Raw genomic sequence first — 25,596 nt, 5'->3', positions numbered from 1 at the left:
GAGTAGACAAAGTTTGTAGGTTGATAATGTCACTCTATCCTCTGGTCTGAAAACCAGGCCTTTTTTCTACCTTGTTCTGTTTTCTTTATTGCAAGATTTTATTTTATTTTTTGTTGTGAAGTCTGTGGGGTGGTAGGCAGGCAATGTAGCTTTTATTTCTGGTTCTGTTACAAATGTGCGTTTTGATCGTGGGATAACATACTGTGTCTTTGCATTATCCAGTTGTAAAGTGAGGAAGATGACAGGTCCTTCTTTCATTCTTTTCTGTCTGGTCTAACGTAGACTTGCCTGGTGCAGCGTCCCTTTCTGGTCAGTGAGCCACAACCTCGGTTGATGAGCTGCTCTTGTCTCTGTTGAGCTTTTCTGTGCAGGCTTCTGGTTTTAGATCCATAGGCTGGAACTCAACCCATATTCAAGCATCTCTTAAGCTTATCTTTTAACCATAGATGGGTAGCACTTGGTGTGTTGTGATGTTGGTATGCTTCTGTATCAGTGAGGGATAAACAAAACACAGTATTGTAGCACTCTCTCCTTTCCATTTACCTTTATAGTAGGGCTATCTTTACTTTCTTCTTATTGTAAATTTTGCTTCATTCTACTAGTGAGTGTTCTGTGAGTAATCCTTAAGCTTTCCTGGGGGGGAAAACCAATATTTTGATGAGTACAGCCATTTCTGGTGGTAACTGCAGCAAAGAGCTTGAAAGGTTTGTTGTTTTAAATTCAAGAATGATGTAACAAAATCCAGGGAGTGGCCTTGCCTGGAAACATTTGGACTGCCAGTTCGTGGCAAGTGAAAATTGACGTGACTCATCACAAAATGTAGTGCATTCTTTGATGTAGAGGGCAGAGACTTAGAAATTCTCACAAATGCAAATGAATCTAAGTTTTAAAATCCTTGCAATCAGCAAGGGAAGAAACTGCTTTGCTTTAATGAAAGCACAATAAAAAGTAATACTTGCAGAGTTTATTTAATTCAAAAATGCCAGGCTCATTAGACAACTGGTAATAGAACATGATTCCGACTCTTATTGGTTCATAAGAATCATGCTTACTACTTTCAAAATACAGTCACTTATAGGATGAGATATTGGAGATGTTTAACTTTTAGAAATACCCACAAACCATGGGGGTCAAATTAGGACAGGAAAAATAGAAGAGGAGGGACGCAACAGACAGAAAAAGTTGTCATCCTTACAACCACTGCCAGAAAGATCAGTCTTGTAAAGTCTTGCAGCAAAAATGTTGCAAGAACCTCTGGTTTATAGCTTTAGTGGAAAGTCTTTAAGTCGTGCAGGTGGTGGCTCTGACAGCCGGCTGGGAACACCAGCGCACTGCGTTAGCAGCACTGCGGTACTCGGCACAGCTCCTGGGAGGACTGCGGAGCAGGGAGCCAGCCAGGCTCGCTTATGAGAACTGACAGGATCACAGCACAAATGACTCCAAACCCCTCTGCTTGGCTTGTCAGTGTTTAAACAGGGGCAAAATCCTACCCTCTGTTTCCTCAGAAAGGCAATAGTTGAGTGCTGCGGACTTGAAAGGGAACAGGTTTATGCTCTGATTTTGCAGAGAGTAGAAGAGAGTGATGGTCCTTGTTTCTAAAAACTTGCAAAAGCTGTTCAATTTCATGTAAGAAAGCTGACCAAATCAGGTACTAAGTACTTAAACTGCAGTAGAAATCCTTACCCTGAAAAGCCTGTAGTCAAAACTGTTGCTGTTGAATCTGATTCATGAAACCATGGCAGGCAATTTGCACCTACTCCTTGGAATACCCTTCAGCTGCAACATCCACCAACACCTCAGTTCTTGCATCTGTGCTGGAATGTAAGAATAAAGTTTGAGAGCTATCAGTCTATTAGTCCAGATTCTTGGGAACTCCTGATTTAAACAGGCAGAGGACATGCTGTTAAGTGTGATTTACAGTGTATAAATGTACTGGTTAAACCATAATTCATGGCTGATTTTTCTGCCTCACACATGAACTCATCTATTCATGGGAATTTGAACTCATCTTCAGAGACACATCTCTTTTGTGTATGGGTCCAAAGAGAAGCTAGAAGCTATGGAAAAAAATGTTTCTTTGCAATACTGAAAGAAGAACTGTAAGAGAAGCTGGAGGTTGGCACTGTAGCAACTGCTCCTCTAGGGTACTGTTCTGGGCTTTGGTGCTAGCAAGGAACAAAGACTCTTATCTTTGGATTTTTTGTTTGTTTGAGGTTTGGGGTTTTTTTTGTTTTGTTGTTGTTGTTGTTCCTTATACCACAACTGAGGGGATAACACCTTCTCTATTCTGCTAAATTCCATCTAGCATAAGATGCTAAAAGCCATTGTTGTTTGTAGTTTGGTTGCCTATAAGAAATAAATGTGCTGGTCTCAACCAATTTCCCTATGGGTGACAATAATGGCAATTTAGCTGTTTATTTCAGGTTCTTCAAAAGTGGAGTCATGAAGGAGGGTTTGTCCTATTGCTGCACTTATTTTATGATCTCTCTAAAAGAAAGAAGAGGATTAGCTCTTGGGATAAAGTCCTAAGACTGACCTCAATGTCCAGAGCTCCAGCCTGACCTTAAATCCACACAGAGAACAGTTACTACCAGACACTTTGTGAAGTGAGTCTGGGCTCCACTTTTCATCTGACACAGCAGCAGTTTAGGAATCAGCACTCTGTTTGCCCTACTTACCCCGGTACTAGCTTCTAACACAGGAAAGCTGCTGGCACAGGCACCAGACTGTCACTTTTGTGACTGAGGGAGGAAAGAGAGGAGTCCTCACCCCATCTTCCTTTTCAGACAGTCTCCAGGAGTTTTGGAAGGAGCTTTTTACAAGCCTTCTTCTATTGTTGGCCAGGAGACAAAGGACGGAGGAGCTGGATTTAAGCATAATGACGTGAGCTCCTCCATGCAGAAAAACCCAGCTGAGAGACCCCCCCTGCTCCACACACACACAAAAAAAGGAAGAAAGGGGGAGAAAATCTTTGAAAATAACTAATTAAAGTTGTTTTAGCCTCTCTCTCTCCCCTCCAAGGGCGCCTAATCTCACAGGGGGCAGAGGGGGAGAGAGGCAAGAGGAACAATGAGAACCATCCCCCCCTTCTCTACACTCCACCTCCTGGTCTCTGAGGTTTTAAAACAAGAGGCCACTTTAAGTTAATGAGCTATCAGCTGACTGGGAGAAGTCTCTAATGAAGCCTGGTGTTCACACATTCCCCAGCTTGCTGAATAGGCCTCTGCCAACCCCATAACTGTCAGAAAGTTTCATTCATAAAATCCACATGCTGAGGGTGGTGGTGATGGGGGCGGGGAGGGAGCTGGGTGGAGATGGAAGAGAGGAAGTGTGGGGTGGTGGTCTCCATATGGAGCAGTCAGCCCCAGAGGCCAAACAGGAACATGCATGGCTGGGGCTGGCAGGCTGGAGGATCCCGGGGACCCGACTCCACTCTCCATTGTCTGGCTAATAATTAGGAAGATCCTTCACATGGTTCTTGGAGGACATTGAAGTCTGTTGGGATAATTAGTGAAGATTTAGGGGATGTTCCAGCTTTTATGTCACCAGCTTTGCTAAGGCCACAGGGGCAGGTGCCGGTGGCATGAAGCCTAGGAGTCATTCAGGAGCTTTGCTGTGTGGGCCATGCTTTACTGAGCCTCATGTCTCCTGGCAGTACTTTAGGACCTGTGTTTGTGGGGATATTTGTGAGAAGGAGAGCGAAAAGGCAGGGAAAATTCTGGAGGAAAAGGTATAATACTGAGACAGGAAGGAAGTCATGTTTACTTAAACTTGGTGGTGATGTGTTCTGGAGCTCGTTCTCCTTGGATACTGCATGTGCTTTTGGCAAGAGCAAAGAGGAAAGATGCAGATACTGGATCAAAAACTGTTTTCCTCCAAGGGCTGGACTATGGTTTGAGTAGTGAATCAGCATTGTAATCAACAGTAAAGGCCACTGTACTCTTATGTCCTGCAAGTTTTGACATTAGACACTTCTGGGTCTTTCCTGAAGTTTCTGAGCAGCAATGTCAAGCCCAGATTTCTTTTGAGCATTATGGATCTAATGCTCTGAGCACAGGAATTAGATCTTTGAGCACTAGACTTCTATCTCTCTCTTTGAAATTTTGGTCCCTTCCCAATCCCCAGGTCAGTATGCTGTAGCAGGACCAGGGTGTAATTGTTAGAGTGTCACTTAAATCTTAGTTGTGACAAAAGGCACAGTTAAATGAGAAACAGTCTCTGCCTTTGGGAGCTTACAGTGTAAATACACAGTGCAGATTGAGTGGAAAAAACCACTTAGGAATCTCATTCAAAGACCACTGAAACAATAGTAGGATCTCTGTTAACTCTGAGGAGCTTTGAAACTTGATCATCTGCCTGCTATTACACAGGGTGTCTGAATCAGGGCTCTGAAGTCAATCCTATCCAGGACATAACTGCAAGGTCAACTTTGTTCATATGTTTTGTGTACATACTATGAAGAGAAAAGGATTGGATTTTTCAAGCTACATTAAGAAACTAGGGATGAATATTCTTGAGACACAGGACAGCATGTGCTGGGGGCATTGGATTCTGTGAAAACATGAATATGTTGGGAAAGCAGCTGCCTTCAGAGATTTCTATGGACTAAAATGAGTCATGAGTCAATGTCATAATGTTTCATTCAGCAAATGAAACTGGTTTCCCATCTATTTTGTCTTATCATTGAAATTTCACTAGGGTAGTGTGGGGAACTGTGTGGTTCTGTGTATATGGCAGAGGCAGTGCTGGAGAGAATATAACTAGAATTTGACTGTACACTGCAAAGGCTGTGGTATGGTTGAATAATCAGGAAATATTTTTCCTCCAACTGCTTTTATAGAGATTTTGATTTTTCCCTTCTTACACTTGGTAGCTCAATTACTCAATTTCATTGCATTATAACAGTACCTGAGCACTTCACCATCTTTCTTTGCTGCTTATTCCTATTTCAGAGATGGGAAAACAAAACACAAAGTTTAGGGGTGGAATCTACAAAAGAGCTTAGAGCTGGCACTTCTAGGTTTCCAGGCAGCTTGTTGCAGTGAAATCCAGACATCTGAGTTAAATATGGGCACATGTAGATGTAGGTACATGGCAATGGGGAGCTGCGTAAGCTAGTGGGTGAGAAGTGCTGAAGAGCAGGGTGGGATGTCTAGTCTGGCAGGTAGGCACTTGCCTCTTGCCTGGAGAGAGAGATACCTGTCTTTATGTATGTATGGTTCATATATATATGTGCATATATATATGCCCTTGTTTAGTTCTGCGCTCTCTGTATGAATACAGGACTCAAAACTGGATGCAGGCCATAAATGCTTGGCTGTTGGATGTTTCCATGGTGTGGCTTCTTAAATTGCTTTTGGTGACAGTCTTCCGCTTCTTATAAATAATCAAATATTCTGGATGACAAAGCAGTAGACTTGTACTGTAGACCAAAGGCTATGGAAGTTGCTGGACTGAAGGAAGGGCAAACTCACAAAAGATGAGAAATCTCTACTGAATAGCTATTTACATGCTAAATAGCAGATTATGGGCTCTATGTTTGATCATCTTGCCTCTTCTACTTGCTAAGCAAGGAGCATCTTGGGAATGAAGGCATGTTCAGCTCTACCTGTATCTCACTGAACACAGTTCACATGCTTTTTGAGTTGGACCTGAAGCTGTTTATTTTTGTTGTTGTGGTGCTAGTCATTGGACTAGATGCTGACTAGTTCTCCAGCTTGACTTTTCTTTTGCTGTGGCTTTTCTTGCTCTGGAATGCAGAACTAACCAGATCTACCTTAGATGAAGTATGAATAGTCTCTATTTGTATTGACTTTGACTACTTTATTTGTTTTCTAGCACTCTCACTATTTCCTGTCATCAGTCTTTCTTTGGTGACTGGTGTACAAATTGCTGACAGAGAAGAGGCAAATTCAATATTATCAAATCTCTTCTCAGGCCAGCTTTTGCCCCTTTGGCACTGGTTTGCCTGGTAATACCATTGGTCACTCCCAGCAATCCCTTGCCCTTTACTAATAGTCTCCTTCCCCCTCAGCTCTACATTGCTCTTGCTGGTATTAAGTTTTTCTGGCAAATCCCATAAACAATTTTGTGGAGCGCTGATTTTCTGTCACTGCTGCTTATATTTATTTAGCAACTGGAGGATGGATGGGCTCTCTGTGGTTGAAGGGCCCTCCTGCATGCTTTAGACTCACTTGGATGCTCTCAGCCTGATCTGAGGAGCCACCAGCATGCCTCTCAGGAACTTAGGAAAGCATCTGCTGAAGGGTTTGTTCCAATTGGGTCAGAGACTTGCTCACAAATTGGTAAAGGAGGAGGAGGGGAGCAAACAGACAGTGAGCAGGTCCAGGTACAGGATAAGCTCCTCATCTAGTGCTGCATCATGGATTGTGTTTCCTCCCTACATGAGCCAAGAGGGACCACTTGCTTTACCAGCCTCTCATGTGAGCACTCAACCGACACAAGAGGCTCTACTCCTTTCCCCTTGGGGGGACGCTGGAGGCAAGAGCTCTCAAGGGCTAAAGAAAACAAAACAATGTTTGCTTAGCTGGAGAGCAGAGTGTGCCCTGCGTAAATTGTACCAGGGCCTAAAAGTGCTTCAGAAATGAAGTGCCTCTGAAATTGGCTCCATGAGATAAATGTGAGGCAGGATGATGCCATTTCCTCAGCTGATGGGGTGTCCCATTGACTCATTTAAAGTCATATTTGGGTTACTCTGAGCCTCAGCTTCAGGAAAAATGGCACAAAAGACAAAGTTTTCCCAAGGAAGAAAAATTCTGATAGTCCTGCTCCTTGTGGACAGCCAACAAAAACTCTACATGTGTATCCCACTTGCAGTACAAGGGCTCTAGTCATGGGAAGGAGAAAAAGGAAAAGGGTATTCTCTGTATTGGCATGATACAGCAAGCCAGTGGTGAGGGAGTGGGTCAGATACATTCTTTGCTCCCAACATCCAGATTCAAATGTTTGAGGAGCGAAAGGTAGTTGCTGAAGGCTGGGATGTTTCAGGTGGGGCAGTTTCTGTTTCTGAGGCCATGTTTCTATGGCCCCTCTGTGTTAGAGATGTTTTTTTTTCTCTCCGGGCTTGACCTGTGGAGAACACAGGTCCTATTTCTAATTCTAGGTGTCTTTGGTTCAGTCACAGGTGTGCAGGCCAAGCTGGCACATTTCCCTCATAGTTATTGAAGATGAAGTAGCCAGCCTCACATGTATTTTGTACTCCACAGAAACCAAAATTATGAAAATACAGTGTTCTAGTATAGTAGGATCAAAAGACTGTTTCTTGCCACATAACACCTCCTGTAGCTTTTGTTTCATTTATTACCTATGTACACGGTGTCTCATTATACACAGGTGGATTTTGCTTCCAGTGTACAGCCCACTGGAGCAGTCAGCTCCCAGACCTCTTTCCCCTTTAGGCATCTTTGTGATGCTCTGTATTTCTAGGAGTGCCTTATTTCTCATAATATATGGGTTTTCTCTGGTGAACTTGAAATGTATCTATGCTGGCTGTCAGTTACTGGCATCCTGAGTTACTAGTGATCCTTACAAAAACGGGGATATCAGACTAAGGAGTTCTATGTTTGTGACCTCCTCCCTTCATGACAGCAGGCCTGATACTACAGTAGAATTTCAGTTCTGTTGTGTAGGAAAACGTGTTATCACACCTCAGTGTTAGATCAATCACCTGATGTTTCCAGCAATTCAATTTGCAGGGTGGTGGGATGTAATAAAAATTATTAGGCTGAAAAAAACCCAAACTTCTTTATATGCAAGCCTTTTTTTTTTTTTTTGATGTGTGTGTATTTTTGAAGCCTGCAGTGGATTTTCTGGACTCATGACATGAGTTTTTATTATGCAGTGCATTAGAGCCCTTGTGAAAAATAAAACATGTGATGTGGAAAGCCTCTAGTAAAGAGTGACTCAGGAAAAGGAAAACAAAACCCTTCAGTCTAACGAAAGAACAGACTGTGTGAAAGTAACTTGGTATTTAATTGGAAATTGCAGTCAGTCTGCAGATGAACAGCCTTGCTGGCATCTGCAGGTGGGTGTTTTGCTTATGCTTTACAGTTTTCCTTCCTGCTTGTGCTTGTGAATGTGTTCTGCCTGTCAGCTCAGAGGTGCAGAGATGGCTGCAATTTGTGGCTGTTCTTTTTCCAGAAGTATCAGCAGTTCCCAATATCACATAAATGAGTGTTGTAAAAGTGTGTTAGTAAGAAACAGACCCTGCAAAAAATAGCTTACAGTCCAAATGGGTGTGACAGCCCTTGTTTTAGAGATGGAGAGAGCCTTTAGAGGTCATTAGAGATAAGTGATGTGACCAAGATCATGCAGGGCCTTTTGCACTCTAAATTATATCTGGGACTTCTACCTCGCAGGTTCAGAGCTCACGAGGGCATTTTAATAGAGAATTTTTAGGAGACACACTGACATACATTCATTCAAGGTAAACGTGATCTGCCATCTTGGGCCAAACCCCAGATTTGCTTTCATCAAGTCTAATTATGATAATGGTTCATTTAACCTCTCTGCCTCCCCCTAACTTTCGCTTTAAAGCAAAGGCACACTGGCTGAGAAACCTTGGACTGCACAGTTCCATTTTTAGCTCTGTCTGACTCATTTAATGATTTGGTCAGGTTAGTTTGTCCTTGACTCAGTTTCCCCACTGTCAAAATGGCACTAATAACACTGTCCTGCTTGTTGAGGAAGGGTTATGAAGATAAATTAGTTTTGGCTGGAGAAGAGTCCTGCAGGGCTAGCAGAATTGGAAGGAGACAAGCGTGCTCTCTGTTGCAAGTATTATCTATCACTTATGTTTCTCACAGCCCTCCTTGACTTTTACTGACTATGTATTCTTTCTCCTCTTGCAAATCACCAACATGTATATTGATCAGCAACATCTCTTGCACAGATTACAGGGCCACCTCTCCATCAACTTCTTTGCCCTCTCAGAGGCAGACGGTTTTACTGTTGTGAGAGCGAAATCCTGGCCTCGACAATGTCAACAAAGCCAGGATCTCATCCCTGGTTTTCCACCACGAGTGCTTCCTCTTCTGTAAAAAGGCTGGCTATGGGGTGGCTACTGCTGTTTCTTTCTAGGGTTCCTCTGAGGAAGAACAATCCCCTCCAAAAAATGCAGAGATGTTTTCAGAGGCAGACAAACAGATGAAGAGTGAAGGGGTGGTTGGAGAGGGAAAAGCCAGCCACACAACAATCTGACTTCTTCTAGAGAGGGTTAAGTACTAAATACCTCTTACTGGGTCACTTAATGATGGATGGTAGTTAGTGGGGGTGGGGTAAAGCTGACTTCCAGCCCTGCATCACTAAACCGTTCATTAGGAAAAACACACACAATGGAAAATGGCAGAGAGGCTCAAGTGTCCAATTTCTCTCTTGAACTCTCTGAACAGGAGGCTCCAGTCAGGGGAATCCCTGCCACCCTTTCTCCCCCTCCTTCTCTGGCAGTTTCTTTATTAATTAACGGAGTTGGCTGGGGACGGAAACGGAGGACAATAATCAACATAGATGGGTCTGCAGACCTATTTTTAATAATGTGCTTTGCATCTGTCCTAATTGGTATGGAAACAGTGACCTGATTGGAACGACCGGGAGCCTCTTGGGGCCTTTCTTTCTTCCTTTCTCTCCCTCTGTTTTCTTTTTTGTTTGGTTGAAGTTTGACTTGGTGGGAGTGGAGGGGCCAGTGGGTAAGAAATATAAAACCTAACCTTAGGGGCTGTTCACAGGCCAGGGAGTGGAGAGGGGTGACGTAGTGGGGAGTATGGGATGTGGGGGCAGGGAGGCCTGGATTGGAAAGTCGGGCATAAATGCCTCCAGGACAGAGAATCTAGCTGCCCCGAGGAGCTGAGGCCGAGCATGGGAAGGAAGGGACAGCAGCTCTCTTGGTTTAGTTGATGATGTGGGATATGGTGGGTTTTTGGGGTGAGACAAGAAAAGCTCAGGGACAAGAGGAGCACCCCAAGAGCCAGTCCTTGCCTTGCTGTGTAACAAACATGCATGCAGTGAGAGAGAGCTCCTGTCTGCAGGAGATTTAAACCTGAAATAGGCAGAGAGGAGAAATGGATTATTTGGTATCAGAAGGTGGCTTAGGAACAAAGGTGGCACAGAATCCTGATTCCCCCAGTGCTGTGTGAGCTATCTACCAGATCACAGATATAGCTGCTGTAATGGCTTAGACAGTGCCCTGAGGAATCCAGAACAAATGCTATGTGTGAACATGCACACAGGGACTATGCCTGTATGGGTAGATGGGACAAAACTTTGAATATAATTGTTGTATGTTCTGTAAGGTGGTGATATTTACCTGTTGCAGCTGCTGACATTCTTAGCGTTTGCCTGTTCACACAGGATGCCTGTTGGGGTGGGATTGCAGAGGCTGAGCCCTACTGAGCGAAGTGGCAATGTGTCCCTGTGTTCTCTCAACACAGATGTGCTGTCTGTCCTGCAGCTGCCTGGGGATGCAGTTGAAACACTGCTTTCTTCTTTCTCTCACCTGTTTGAATAGCTGGCAGTAGACTCTTGCAGGCTATGTTTGTCCCCTCTGCCTTCCAGTGTGTTCACATCTCTGGAAAGTAGCTCATGAGCCTTGAGCATTTGGAAGATCACCTTTCTCTATATAGCCATAGTCTCCAGAAGAACTGAATTGCAAGGAAACTAGAAATCTGTCCCCATGGGGAGGATGGAACTTGTGTGCCCAAGCTGAGGAACTTGTCACCCAAGTGACTTGTCACCCAAGTGACTTGTCACCCAGGGATCATGCTGGGTGTTTTTGGATTGCAACCTTGATGGCAAATTACTGCCTTGCAACTTCACTTTCTATTAAAAGCTTGTGTGTGTACACACTGTCAAATAATGGATTGAACAAAACAAGACCAAACTCTGAAATTACAATGAAATAAAAGTGATTTTCATATAGACTAGGATAGAAATTGGACATTATTTAAAATAAAGCAAAACAGTCAGGTGGATGGATGGATGGACAGAGAGATGGAAGGATTGGCTCTAACAGACATTGTCCCTAAAGTAACTCAACATTTCAAAGCCTGGCCATTTTATTTTGAGTACTACAGCAATTGTTTTTTCCTGTAAGCCCCAGCTCCTAGAATAAATTATTATAACTGAGAATCTTAGCTTTCTTTTGAGGAAGCTTGCTATACTGGCTATGTAAAACTTGAAGAAATGGTGTTATTTCCCTCAAAAAGATCAGAATAAGAGGCTGAGAACAAGTTCTCCCACATCTATTGTCTTTAACAATAATAATAAATCTCTGACACTTTTCTCCAATCTCTGTTTTGTGAGGCCTTGCTTGTTAATTTGGGCATCCATGGAGATATTGCTAAATTCAGGCTCTGTTTATGGATGGCAAGTCTGGGCATCTGTGGTATATATAACCCTGCTTGTAAAGAGGAAGGAAAGAAAGAAAGAATGGAAATGTGAAATGTAGGGGGAGCAGGCAGTGAGCTGCTGCCACTGTGATGTGTGAGGAGTTGGCCAGGTCCCATGTAAATCAAGGACAAAGTTGACTAATTTCCTGGGTCGGTCATGGTGAAAATATCACATTTCATGGTTTGTTGCCGATTCATAGAAAAATCCTATTAAAACCGGGCAGATTACTTATACAATTTAAACAAATGATGATCAAAGATTATAACACGTTCTGTGAAGAATGAAAAGGAATAGAAATGAATGTGCATGTGGTGAAATGGGGCCAGGTGGGGTTTTGCATGCAAACTTGCTATTTTAGCAGTGTTGGGGGCATTGCGGATGGGGGAGGATGCAGGCAATTGGCGGGTACCCCGACCCTTTTTTGAGTAGGGCTGCTCGGCGCAGAGCATCGCTGTCCGCCCGGCGGGGAGGGGCCGGTCGGGGCTGGGCCCCGCGGGCAGCAGAGGGCGCCGCAGGCCGCGGTTTGAGGCGGAGGAGCCGCCTGGGATCCCGGAGCCGGGGAGGGATGGATGGATGCGGGGATGGAGCCGCGGGGTGCGGGAGGCAGCCCGCTGTCCGCCCGCAGGCGGGTGCGCCGAGCCCGGCGCCAGCTCAGCCCGCGGAGTGCGTGTGCGCTGCCCAGACCCCAAACCCGCGCTGCCCAGACCCCAAACCCGCGCTGCCCAGACCCCAAACCCGCGCTGCCCAGACCCCAAACCCGCGCTGACTCTCGGCCCCGTTACTGCACCACGGGCAAGTCGCTCAGGAGGAAAAGCCTAACCTGAAACCCAGCAAAGGTTAGGGTGAGAGGCAAAAATGAGTTCTACGTCTCAGCAAGGCAAGGTTTACACTAGAGGTAAACCAGGCTGTTATTGATCCCTGCATAGATCTGTCCTCCAATGCCTCGTCACAGTGAAGTGTGTTAAACCTTCACAAGACCTCCACAAAGTGTCAAATTCAACAACTGTACACTGAAGAAAAGAATGCAGTGGCATAAACATATGTTTATATTGTAAAGACAAGTGGCTTTGTGAAGTGGTTGCTAAGGTGGAGATGAAATGAGTAAACAGAAATGTGTCTCCAAAGAAAATTATAGAAATTTTGGCAAATACAACAAAATGATTGGCACTGGGAGCAGAAAAAGGCAGGGTTTGGTTTTTTTGTTTGTTGGTTTGGTTTTTAAGGCAGATTTCCATATTTCACTGTGAAATTGCCACAGCAGACAAGGCAGAATTTGGTATTTTCCCGTGCACTGCTGAGCATCCTATCCCAAAGAGTAATACACATGAAACCGACCGTAGTGTTTTTCATAGCCTGTGTGGCTTGGAAATTAGGCTTAGATAGTTTCTGACATCACCACTCATTTTTTACTTTCTCAGGCTAAACACACTGAAGCAGTATACCACTGATGTTTTTGTCACAAGGCTTATTTTGCACAGCTGCCTGTCCAAAGTCCTCTTCTGAAGCTTTCCCAAACACTGATGTGTCTGATAGAATAGGCAAGACTCAATGATCTTAAAGGTCTTTTCCAACCTAAAAGATTTTATGACAGTGTGAGAATTCAGTTGTGTTTGAAATTTAGGGATGATGTGTATGGATTTACTGATACTGGCTCTTCTTTTTTTATCTCTGAATCCAGAAAAGTGTAGCAATAAACTTGTCTCTGCATGGCCTTCAACTCCAGATCCAAACCCTAATGCCATCTATAACCCTAGGGTTGTCCAGAGCCAAGGTAGCCATGGCTTCCTAACAATTCAGCATAACATATTTAAACATTATGACAGCTACCCTTAACTTTTTTTCAAGGACCAGAAAAATAAGTACCGAAACCTCCCATCATGAATCCTGCAACCAATCCAAGCCATAACCTTACTGATCATTGTAACACAGGGATATAATGCTGCCCAGAAATTAAACATGCATTTGAAGCTTACCAGCCTTTTATTTTACCACTGAGGACTTGTGAGAGTTCTGCAATGGAGATATGATGCTGCAGAGCCTCCTGTCCCAAACCATAAATGTTGGCTACTTGCAGTATCATTTATGGCTAAAGAACCTGTTGATCTCTGAACACTGACTTTGAAAAATTCAAATCCACTGAGGCAGGCTGCAATCCTCCTGCAGGCTGGACAGGATTCATCAGTAAGCCTGGCTGCACAGAACTGTACACTGAATCTTAGTTTTAGTCCTCACTTTATTCCTGGCACGAGTGATGGCCTAGAAATTCAGTTATGTCCAAAAGTTAATCGGAAGATGTTTAAATATGCTGATACTGATTTTGCCACTTATCTTACCTCAAGCAATGATGCCATTCCGGCTCCAGCGTTGATCATGGCTCAGTAACCCCATTCTGTCTGACAATTAAAAATGATACATTTTAATCTACTTATCCCTGAGCAGGTTTGGCAGAATTGAGCAACAAAAATTGTTTAGCAGAGCCTCGTTTCTGGAATGCTAAGCTAGAGCCTAATTGTAATCCTAACCCTGCTTTGACCTCTGCCCAGACACTTGCCATCAGTGGAAAATAAAGAATAAATATTTGACTGCAGCAACACTAACTTTCATCCACTTTTGTCAGTCTTAAAGATTTAGACAATTAATTTGCCCCTCTAATCTCTCTTGTTCCAGACTCTATCCCCAACTCTAATCCTACTTTTGATGACAGCTTAGAAACCCAGAATTTGGCATTCTCATCTAGTAGTATTAGACCTTGGCTTTCCTCTACAGGTCTGACAGAGGTCAGTAATAAATTTGGTTCTTCAGATCCTGCTGTCCCTAATTGTAACTCAAATCCCAAACATACTAGCATTATACACTATACTGGCATTGCCACCAGACAGTGTGAATCTACTTGTTCTAGCCTTATCTTATTCTGCAGAATTCAGCAAATATCCAGCTCTCTGTCCACATCTCTTTAATCTTGTTCCTAACAAAAATGCCAGACTTTACTACAGGCCAAACATTTTTCCCTTGCTTCAAAATGAAGAATAAGACATTTGAGTCTACTGACACCAGAGTGCTGTGTTTGCATGGTCAAGGGAGAGCCTTGCACCTGAGATATGACCCTACTTAACCCAAGCTGTCTGAGTGTACAGATAATCTGTGTATTCAGTGATTTGACTACAGAGAACTGGAAATTCAGTTTTCTAAAAATAAGTGATTTCACACCTTGAGTGGTGAATAAATAACTTAATTTCTATGTATTCAAGAGGAGTTGATGCTGATTTATGCCAGCTGAGAGTTCTGGTCTGGTACATACAGATCTTTACAATAGAAAGTACATAATGCTACTCAAGGCCTAAAGGATCCTTTTACTTTTATAGCAAAGGTTGTGTATAGCCTTGTTGAGTAAAAACTGAGAATAGTCTATGAACAAAATGTGCTGTTGGCTATATCCCATGCCTCTGCTAGGCTTGTGTATGTTTTATTCTGGCCATTGGGTGTGAGCTAGCACATGGGAATAGCAGCTGGAGAATAAAGTGGGAGTCATGGCACTTGGAGGAGTTGAAGGAACAACTGCAAGTATCCCTATTTTTAATTCAATATCAAATATAGTGGCATTGGCATGTCAGATGATGACCTATTCCAGTGCTGCTGATTACATTTGTGACATGAATGGCCAAAGCAAGGAACTTGGGACATTGGAATTGTATTTTACAGAGGACTCCTAGTGTTAATTTTTGTGATTAAATGTCATCTTTCTTGACAAAATGCCACCTGATGTACATGAATTTTGGACCAAAATGCTGAACTAAGAAACTGAACTGGACATTATTTTGCTTGTTCGCTTTTGAGGATTGATGTGACTTCCACTTGGTTTTCAAGTAGGCAGTCAGGCTTGAGTGGGAAAGGCTGTTGGTCACCATCGTGTTTTGGATAGGGCAACCCTGTGAGAAGGTGGTGCTACTTGAGGGTAAAATAAAAGAAAATGCACATTAAAGTTGGAGAGCAAGTGAAAGCCACAGATAACTCTTTTCTTGCCTCATACTACGAATAAGCATCTTCCAACAGGGATGCCTTAGTGTAGCAAAGCAGTCTTCAAAGACTTGTGCTTATGCAGTGCTTAGAGAACGTGATAAGGGCCCCTCACTTGATATAGCCAACTTACCACCATGGCTGTTTTGATCCAACATTTTGTAGACTTAGCATCGTGTTCATTTCACGTTAATGGTGAGTAAAGCTGATTAGCTGCTGTTTTAACTGCAGGTAACTCGTCGTTATTGGCAGGAAACATGTTTCATCTGCATAACAGTTTCATGTGAGCAGTGGGGAACATTTTCTATCAGCGTTTGTTGATGTGAAACATGTTTCTTAGTGGAATTATGTTTGCTTGGGACTGGAAGAGAACTTGATTTTCATCCTTAACTCCAACTAGAAAAACTGAATCATGAGAAGGTCCTTTTTGATTCTTTCCCAGCAATGGTATTTTCATTATTACTTTTAATGCATCCAAGATTGGTCTCTATCCTGTTTGGTATACACAGATAGCTACAGAAGCTAGAATCAACCTTCTTAATGCTACCCAAAATATATAAATGTCAGCTGCATACACAGGCTGGGATAAGATGAAGACTAGTTCCAGAGACATCGTGTCATACAGTGGTCCCTGACAGCCATGTTCAGGTGGAGCTTGAGCTCTGTAGGGCCCCAGTGAAGAGGTGAGGCAGGTACAGGTAAGCAGTGTATGTCCTTTTCTAATCCTGGCAATGTCACATTCCTTCTCTCTTCTTATATACCAAGTGGTCCTGTACATACTTTTTTTTATTTTTTAATTTTTTATTTACCATAATGGCACCTACCAAAGCTCTATGCAGCCAGGAGCATGAGTTTTGAAACTGAGAGAATAGTAAGGCTTACTTTTTAAGAAATATTTTGCTTTCTTTATTTGCTTATGCTTTCCAGATAGTGAAGCCTAAAGAAGCAATGTTTGGGTCAGTATCTTTCCAAAAATGCTGTCTGCCATATAATAACTAATTACATTGCCAGAGTAGTGCCTGTCATTCTGAAGAATCTCAAAGCACACAGTCATCCTGAATTATGAGAACTAATGCATAATATGACTGTGTCATCAATAAATACCGAGAGACTCTTTTCTTAAGAGATATAGCCTTTGCTGGCCTAGAAGATGGAAGTTGCTTAGGAGTTTGCAATAGAATTACACAAATGTTTCAGTGAGTAAGCAGAGAAGAATTACCTGTTTGATATAAATCAGAAAAGGAATTTAGGAATATAGTTGCCTTGCAACTTAGTCATTCTAAAGAAAGAGTTTTTGTTTGCCCCAAGCTAAAAAACTTATGTAAGGGTATGGCTTCATTATTTATGTGACAGAGGCAGCCTCTTGATTCTTGACAATCCAGGAGTTTAATTGTTTCCAGGTATTCATTTATACTGAGGGATGTCCTTGTGCTTAAGGCCTTGCAGTCACAAAACAGAGTCCCAGAGAAGCTTTAAGTCCAAGCATGACTTGGGGAAAAATTTCTGATTTTGCTGACTTAAGTCAGGGAAACCACTCATTCACTGCTGCAAGCCTCACTTGCCAGCATATATTTGTATTTCTGGAATGCCAAGGATCCATATTACCTATGAAGGCATTGCCATGGTAGGCAACATACGAATGCAGAACAAACAAAAGATGATTGCATGCTTTAGAGCTCTAGCAGTCTAAGACAGGAGATTATGACCTGGGCAAATGATTATAACTGACACCAGAGAAGCCAGTGCTTGTGCTTCTGCTTCTGATCAAACTTGGATAAAAATCCCCCAAAGCAACAACCGACAAAAAAACTCCAAAACAAACAAATAAAAAAACCCCAACAAAATCCAAACCAAACCAAAAACAAACAAACAAACCAACCAACCCCAACACCCCCCCAAAAAAAACCCAAACAAAAAAACTCAGGCCAAAATACTGATCCACTTGACCTATTTGTACAGAGGGAAGAGTTAAAGAACAAAAGCCCATGGAAAAATCTAAAATCATCATCTCTTCAAATGGTCTCAAGTGTATGAGTAGAAAAGAGGAGAGGCAAAACAGCAGAGAGAATCTGAAGCTTGGACTGCCTTGTTTTTCCATAATTTTTCTAAGATATGTTGGAGACTTTTATGCATTAGCACAGTGTTTGGGAATGAATATTTGTTCAGTGAGATATGACTCTCCCATGGCAGAGCAGTGAAATATAGGATATTTTGCTTGTTGGCAGCAGATTTCTGGCTGTCTACGTTTTTATTAGTGCAGGTTTTTCTATATGAGTGTAGCTATTTATCTAGCAAGCAGGGCCAGCAGATAGAAAGTTGAAGAGAGAGCCAGCACAGTTCTAAGCCATGTCAGTAGATAAAAACCCTTAAGGCGAAATATCTACAGGATTGGGCCATGTGCCTGAATTATGGGAAATGCTGTTATATTTTCCCAGTCACTTCAATATCCTGCAGTTCTTGCACTTCCACAAACACAGTTTAATGCAGCTGATACAATGCCGTACTGAGGATGTGTTGCCAGCTACCAGTGTTCAGTCTTGGACCTTTTAATTCCTGAGCTAGAAGATGGAGCTTTTTAGTAGAGGTTGTAACATGCTGATGGCCTTTGGTATTTTGCCTATTTACCACCAGAGATGGTCAGACAGTTACCTCAAGGGGCTTTGTACACCAGCATCTGTAGTCTGCTGGTCTGGTCTGACTGCATGGTGACAGTGGGGCCAGGGAATCCAAATAGGCAGCCTGATTATCTGGAATAATAATCTGTGATTGTCAGGATTAAATCCCACACTGGGGTGCTCTCTGATGGTAGAGGGAATTTTGCTTGATTATAAACTGAATCAGACCTGTGGGACCTGATCTTTTATTCATAACACTTTGCATGTGTGGCAAATGCTCTTGGAGGTAAGCAGATGCATTACTACAGAGGGAAGCAAAGGCTACCAAGTGAAAGAGCAGAGTAAGAAACCAGCAGTAGTATCCTCCTTATTTCTAAGGTGATTCCCTTAACTCTTGATGTTTTGCTTGAATAGCTGCAGAAAACAGAGCAGAAAAGGCAGTCTTTGCTCCCTGGATTCAGAGAGGAGCTGTTAAGATAAAAGACAACAGATGATGAGAATAAGACATGGCTTGGGCAATGTATGGAGGTTGTCTGAAATAGCCCTAAACAAATGGGATGAAGTTTTTTGAAAATGTCATTATAAAGGACCTTGCAGGTGGAGACCAGTGAAACAACCTAAGGGCAGCTAAAAGGAGCTCTGTTCCTTCATGAAGGGCAAACCTGGGAGGGGGCACAAGGACATGGATTTGAAGATCCAGCAATTAACAGTGGGTATGGGAGTAGAGGTGGGTAAGAGGCAGGACTTTCTTTTCTTGCCTAAAATAAGAGGTGTTGAGTATAGGTAGCAGTGAAGTCCTTGAGAGGGAAGACAAGTAGCTTCTGATTGCTATGTTAAAGAAAGTAAAAGCAGAGAGGTATGAAGGGAACGCAGGTGTAGTAACATGTAGGCTAGGAAGGTCAACTGTGCAGTAACATAGCAGAAAGGCACAGCAAGTTTCCAGGTCAGAGACATGATGTCTATAAAACTTAGTGGTTATGTGGACTCCATAGTTATATCTATGTCTTGGATCATCTAGAGGCTCTTCCTTCATACTCTGTTTTTAGCTCCTGTTTTAATTTGGTATGACCTGAATATGATGTGCAGCCAAACTACTATGCAAGTCAAACAAGTAGGATCAAAGTGATCTTAAAAGGCCTTTACATAAAAGCATGTAATCCAACTATTTAGTCAGGGATGAAAGTATACCAGTATGGAAGTAAACATGCAGCATCTCAGGATCTACTATGTTTAAATATACTACAGTTTTTAAGCAGCTTCTAGCATGGTCAGATTATAGCCTCTAGCTGGGATATAGACTGTAGGGGAAGCACTGTTGTTATGCCCAACTTGGGGAGATACTGGTTTCTGATCAAGTTCACTGGGGCTACCATCTAATGTAACAATAGCAGAACAAGAATAATTTGTAAAGCAGTTTGAAATCATCTAACAGAAATGGTGCAGTTGTACAACTGTATGACTTTGATATTTTGCACTTATCGTCAGCCTTGATTTCCTTTTACAAACATTATGCAACATTTTCCTTAATGCTGCTACAAATACAGAGCCATTCCTACTAGTCCAGACCACTCTTATGTAGCTTGCCCTATGACAAGTAGGGTTGTTTTAAAGTATGCAGAATTCCAGAAGGAAACAGAAATACCAGCCTTTGTATTGTTGTAATGAAAACAAATAGGTACATATATGAGTCAAATATATAAATGTATTTCTGTAGTTAGTTAGGTGATTTAAAATATCCTTGTGTTTTATAACAGTGCAATCTGTGTGATTCACTCCACATGACATGAAATATCAATAAATAGGCTTGTAGCACCTGAAGGTGGTTTATCTTGTATTTTGGTACAGTTCTGTTTTCTCTATATTCCCTATTTTAGGGTTTATTTCTGGAACACAGTTTGTATTGTTTAGAAACTCAGACTTGGATTCTTTAAGAAACAGACCTTTTCTGAAATATCAGGTACCTGATATATATTTATTGCCTTCAATCCTGAAAAGATTTTTTTTAATGTGTTTAGTTTGATTTCAGAAAAATTGCCTAGACATATAAAATAAATTGCAGGAATAAATCTGTGCAGATCCAGAGCCCTTACTAATCAATACATCTGTTCTTCTGGATTTGTTTTCTTCATATCTGTTTCCAGAGTTGTAAATACAGAGTATTTTGGTTTGAAATACCCTATGTGAATTGTGCAATAAAAGGATTTCTCTTGTGAGATTAAGGTTGCAACAATAATGACAACTGCAGTATTAATGGGCAAATTTTAAAATGATAGCTTTCATTCATGTCTAAAGCATTTTTGACATCACCTAAGCATTCAAATTCACCTTTCTTTGGGTAGAGTAAAATGCTATATGTATCAGCACATACCAGTACACAAACAGCTCAGAGTTTTAACAGCAGGCAATAAAAAGTACCAAAGCTAGTGAATCATTCAGAGCTACTTAAGTGGCTGGCTAACATGGTTTGTGCTGGAGTGTGAAGAGCCCAATGCTGTGACATCACGATCCTTGTGCAGAATCCAAGTTCTGTAACCTACAGGTGGTCAGGTTTGCCATTGCAGATCATAGCCCATGAGTTTTGTCATGGCTATGTGGAATCGAGGCTTGTGTAGAAGGGAGGCTGGTTTTGTGCTTAAGTCACTTAAAGAGGACTCAGTAGGACTGTTCTGTGACCTGGACAAAAATGTATTTATCTCATGGTCATTTTATAATATGGGGCCTTATGCAGGGAATCATGGACTTGGTCCTCATTGAAGTGAGCTTGCTCTTAATGCTGAACATAGGCATAAGCTCTTTTTGAACAGAAATGAGAATAAGCTTGGGCTTACATGACTTTTCTGACTTGGGGTGCACAGCACATGTATCTGAGATGGTTATTTCATTGCTGTTGAAGTGACTCTTAAACATAAACAGTGAGACACTGTGTCCAATCCAATATAGAAGTCCAAGCCAGTCCTCCTTTGTTATCATAGCATTTGCATTCTTGTTCTCAAACTTGTGTGGTTTTGGTTTACCTTTTTTGGTTGGTTGTTTTTTTCTCTTTATGCAGGATTTTTTCCGGACTGCTTATGTCCTGTTTTTCTCCATTCTTATTCTAGCAGTTTTTACTAGTCTTGATATCTTGTTTCATGATTTTTTTCCTGTCGTTGTCTGATTCAGAGGGACAGATTTTGTGCACTGTATCAGGACTGGTGGCAAGTATCCTGCATTCTAGTTTAAGGTTAGAAAGAGAACCCTTTGGTGGTGAGGAGGAACCATGACATTGAAGAGTAATTTCATGTCAGAAGGAAGTGAAGATTCTGTTCACAGCAACACTAATGTCTAGTAAAGTCAGAGAAATTGTTCTTCATTTATGTAGAGGTCAGAGCCTGAGCCTTTACAGGAAGACTTGCTTGGGAAACAAGTCTTTAACTTCAGTTGAGTATCTGAAATGGGAGTTTTGTTCTACTTGAAGCAGTTGTAAGTGAAAGGAGGTGAGTGCTTTTGTGGAAATTCTCATGTGGGTGTAGCAGTGACTGTGCAGCCACACCAGTGCCTGCTGAGTCTGTGAGAATATATACATCAGTGTGAGACTGTGATCTGTGAGCTGTGCATAGCTGAGAGCCAGAATGCAGTGGTGAGAGTCAGTGTACCTGCCTGTGTGACACTGAGGGCTGTGAGTACCTGTGGGGGGACTTATCCATGTGACTGTGTGTGGTGTGCAATGCGCAAATGTTGGCCCATCTGCGCATCTATGCTGGTGCACAAGCACGTGAGTGAAGCACATATGTGAATATGTATGTTACTGCAGGGGAGAACATAGCCATGAATGCATATGTGAGCATGAGTGTGAGCATTAGTATATTTCCAAGTGCAGACCACGTGAATAAATGTATGTAAGTGAATGTGTACGTTACTAGATGGTCTTAGAGAGATCCTGTCCATTTCTGTAAATGTATTCGTTTTAAAGATGAAAAGTGGCCCAGCTTGGCTTTAGCCTGGGCATCACCCCTGAGTGCGCAGTTGCTATGCCAGCTCAGTGTGTTTGTGTGCTCTTGTGAGAGAGTTGGTAATTGTGAGCGCTCCCTAAGAGAATCTCTGGGGCCAGGGGATACAATAGGCAAGGGTCTAGGGTCTGAAACTGTAGACTTTAATAAAGCCACTGACAGCAAATAAGAGCCTGACATGTGAGTCACATTACTGACAACAAGGGCTGCTTTGTAGTCCCATCTGCACCCTGATCGGGTCCCGTACAGTAACTGAAAGGACAGAACAAACTGCTGCTGCCTTCAATAAATACAACAGTGCCACAAAGGCAGCCGAACAGACCAACTTTGTGTGGCTTTGCTGCAGCTGAGCTACTCTCCTAGCTGTCTTCCTCGCCTCCCCCACCAGTGAAAATGACTGACGTTACCTCGTAAGGGTTGCTTGAGAGCCCTGGCTATGTGCTTGGCCCCATGGCAGTCATTACATACAGCCCTGGAACATCTCTCTTCCTTGCCACCCCCTGTGCTACTTCATAGCCTTTCTCTTTATCTGCCCTCAGTGACTGGGAGAGGCCCAGAGCCATGTCCCTTGGACTTGCTGCCCTTGCCTGGCTAGGCAGCACTAGGAGCTTAGCAAAACCTTACTTCAGGCTACAAGCATAGTTATTTGAAATGTTTCTTGAAATGTCATAGTAACTTGCATGGTTACTCCAGACTTCCACTGGAGTGGTCATGATGAAAATGTTGGACTTGCCAGCACAGTAACTTCAAGGCCTTTCAGACCCCGAGTGGTTGGTCACCCACCCAGCCCAAGTAGCATCAGGGGATGACAGTGTTTTCTATTTATCCAAGTGTCACCTAGCATAGTCAGAAACCTTTTTTGCTGACTGCCCTCAGGGCCTCTTACTCTTCCCTCGCTCTGGGCCTCTCCCCTTGGGCTTGGAGACTTTCCCAGTGAAGAGCTTTCACATGGAGAAAAAAAGATCCCCCTTCAATTGGAATTTGTGCCACTGTTGTGTCTTTCTCAGTGCTTTTCTGGCCACTCTTTTTTAGTTTGTCCCAATAGCCCTAGAGAAAGGGTGCTTGTGGGACCCAATGGCATGTGTTGTCGTGTACTGAAAGAATGTTATAAACCCTGGGAAAGATTGCTGGGTTATAAATCAAAATATAAGCCTGTGGTTGCCAAAGGGGTGATGTTAAGTATCAGGATAATGTCTGTGACAGTGCAGGTGTGCCTCTGATGTCTGTCCTAGCCCAGAGCATGTCAGTCCACCTAGCAAAAAGTCTAAATTCTCCTCTGCTTGAAAAAAAAGGAACATAAGACTCAAGAGTTTATGCCTGTCAGAAACTCTGTGTACTTCTACATCATGTAGTGCACACAGAGCTGAGTTCCCTGGAGGTGAAGGTGCACCCCATGTGGGACTGCTACCCCACACATTCACCCTGTGCTTCTACAGTGTGCAGTGGAGCCTGTAGGCTGCCCTGTCAGTGTAACATACCCACTCTAATTGACATTGTCTTCAGACAAGAAGATCTCAACCGTAGTGATTTGTTCCTAAGGTGTAAGACTTACCTACCTTAAAGGTCAGATTTTTCATCTGGCAACTAGTATATTGGAGCTTCTAGGAACAGAACGTGCTTGAGGTGGGATGCAGCAGATCTTTCCTTGGAAAGGAGATTAGACTTCAGGGAGCAGATGCATTCAGTTTCTCAGCATCTTTAAGAAATCCTACAAGACAGTCTTCTGTGAAAAATACCTCCCTGTGACTCTACATCACCTTCTGTTCAAGCAAGCATTTCAGATAATATTGAACAAAGGAAAGTACAGACCAATATAATAAAAATGACCCTGAGATTAGCTCAGTTGGTTTGAACATGGTGCTGGATAACACCAAGGTTGTGGGTTTGATCCATGTATGAGCCATTAATTTAAGAGTTGGACTTGATAATCCTTCGAACTCAGAATATATTCTGTGAAATCAGCAAGAACTAAGAAGTAATAATATCATACAGAGATGTATGCAGAAGAGAGAGAGGATTTCACTGATGTCACATAGAAAATGCCCAGAGAGGCAATATTTATAGGAACAGCTTGCGATGATGTTTTGCATAACACTGTGATATTTCTCACAGTTAATGTCTGGACCTTCTGCTAGAAATTTCTATTCTCTCTGTATCAATAACATATAAAGGATTAAACAACACTGTTTTGAAATCCCCTACATAGCTGAGAGGCAGCAGCAGAAACTTAAAGTCCCGTAGCAAATGTGGTTTGTACTTTTTAGGGAAATGTCTGGAATTTTCGAAAAGAAATTTAGAGCATCTAATGTCATTGTTAAAAGGGAATGCTGATTCCCCAAATCTAGCTCTGTGTTTTGATCACATAACAGGCTTTTGCTTTGGTGTCTAGGCTAAGACCTGGACAGGGCAAGACCAATAAACATGCAGTCCTTCTATCTGATGGTGTGTGTCAGTCTCCTCAGTCCTTACCTCTGCTGAGTGCTTGTAGAGGCTTCAGCAGAGGGGGCACAACTGGCTAAACTATGAAATAACTCTCAAGCATGGAGTCTACTGCAACAGCACCTGTGCCTTCCTCTGGAGTCTCTCCATCTCCTGAACAGGCAGGGCCTGGGGGAATCCTCTTTCTAGTAGTTTGATACCTGAAGAAAAGTGTTTCCTAGAAGGAGATGGAAGGATGGAGCCCTGAAGCACAGGAAAATCATGTTGTCCTGTGGTAGAGAGAAAGGGATCTGTGTGCATGTCTACCACAGCTCTAACCTGCTTTTATGTTTTCTTTAATTCATGTTGTTTCAATTTAAAAAAGATGCTGTCATAACTGGGGAGAAATTAGGTAGTTGCAACACTGTATATGAAGCTGAACAAAGGAATTGCCTGAGGGTCTTGCGGGAGTGGATACTCTACCTTACAACCCTAGAATGCAAAAGCTTTGTATGTAGGAAAGAAGCTATTTTAAAAATCTTTATCAGGCAAATCGGATATTTTGTGGAGTGCATGTTAGGGTTAAAGCACAGGTATTGTACAAATGAGGAAGCAGCAAATGAGAGACACTGATGAGAAGTGCACTGTCTAGGAAGGCACTACTTGCCTGGTGGAAACAGTTGCTAACAAGACTGGATAGAGAGGGAGGAATGGGTGGGAGAAGTGGTCTGGGGTGTCTGTGTAGCAACACATCCAATAGGTCAGCTGCAACTTGGTGCCACCTGGGAGAGCAGCTGAGAAAGTCCTGAGACTTGGCATAGACATGCTGGATTGTGTGTTACTGCAAGTAGTAGGAAGCCACTCACTGCCTCAGCTGTTCCTGTACCAGGAAATCTAAGAGGAGAACTTTAGATTCTTCTTGTTGTACTTTGAGAAAGGTGCAGTTGGTAATTATTTGAACTCATGCTTTTCCTTTCCATTTCTTGATTTCTTTTCTCCATTCATTGAGGAACTGGTTGGTTAGGTCACTGGAGAAGTGACCTGGAGAAGTGACCTGCTTCTGGAGAAGCATAACTCATTGAATGCCAAAGTAGTTTAGTTCAGTTTTCCCAGGTTTCAGAGTGGGTTCTCAAAGTGATCTTTACTAATAACCCCTAAAG

At 42.6% G+C, this 25,596-nt stretch overlaps 1 long non-coding RNA gene across 1 annotated transcript; it reads right to left on the bottom strand.

Moving 5' to 3' along the window:
* Positions 1–1,714: 1,714 nt before the first annotated feature.
* On the bottom strand, positions 1,715–20,499 carry LOC127476817 (uncharacterized). The gene is made up of 3 exons (XR_007906734.1): positions 20,401–20,499; positions 13,737–13,796; positions 1,715–1,814 (listed from the first exon to the last, which is right to left on the bottom strand). It is a non-coding gene; the product is annotated as an uncharacterized LOC127476817 (long non-coding RNA).
* Between the last annotated feature and the right edge of the window lie 5,097 nt (positions 20,500–25,596).

This window comes from Manacus candei, unplaced genomic scaffold (assembly GCF_025592945.1).
Source record: "Manacus candei isolate 608988 ecotype Guabito, Panama unplaced genomic scaffold, ASM2559294v1 h1tg000050l, whole genome shotgun sequence".
NCBI lineage: Eukaryota > Metazoa > Chordata > Aves > Passeriformes > Pipridae > Manacus > Manacus candei.
The sequence above is the reverse complement of the archived record's forward strand: the minus strand, read 5'-3'. Positions and strand labels throughout refer to the sequence as shown.